This window comes from Leptonychotes weddellii, chromosome 3 (genome assembly GCF_054177405.1).
Source record: "Leptonychotes weddellii isolate Sample4059 chromosome 3, ASM5417740v2, whole genome shotgun sequence".
Classification (NCBI taxonomy): Eukaryota; Metazoa; Chordata; class Mammalia; order Carnivora; family Phocidae; genus Leptonychotes; species Leptonychotes weddellii.
The window spans coordinates 31408868-31409165 of NC_138371.1; the positions used below are offsets into that span (position 1 = coordinate 31408868).

The 298-nt window shown below is 34.2% G+C and overlaps 1 long non-coding RNA gene across 1 annotated transcript in view; it reads right to left on the reverse strand.

Annotated features, from left to right (window-relative positions):
- LOC145720744 (uncharacterized) overlaps positions 1-298 on the reverse strand; it is a 253598-nt gene that overhangs the window by 210283 nt on the left and 43017 nt on the right. The gene's annotated exons all lie outside the window — the stretch shown is intronic.

Below are 298 nucleotides of genomic sequence, written 5' to 3' on the forward strand. Positions count from 1 at the left end.
ATAAATAAAATGGCCAAATAAACAGGCCCAAAAAAGGCACAGGGGATGTCGAACAGGCATTCTTGCACCCTATAAAAGTTGACATAACACTGCATTCCTGATGCAGAGAGTGCTAAATCAGTTCTTGTAATACTGTAGAAACTGATTTTCTTAGCATGTTTGTCATTTTAATACATGAACATTCATATAAAAGATGAGTGAGTTTAGGGAATGGTTAATAGATTTTGCTTCTCTCTTTTTAAAAAACTTACTTTAGAAGTCTACTTTTTTTCCCTCTAATTCAATGTGGAGCCAGTAG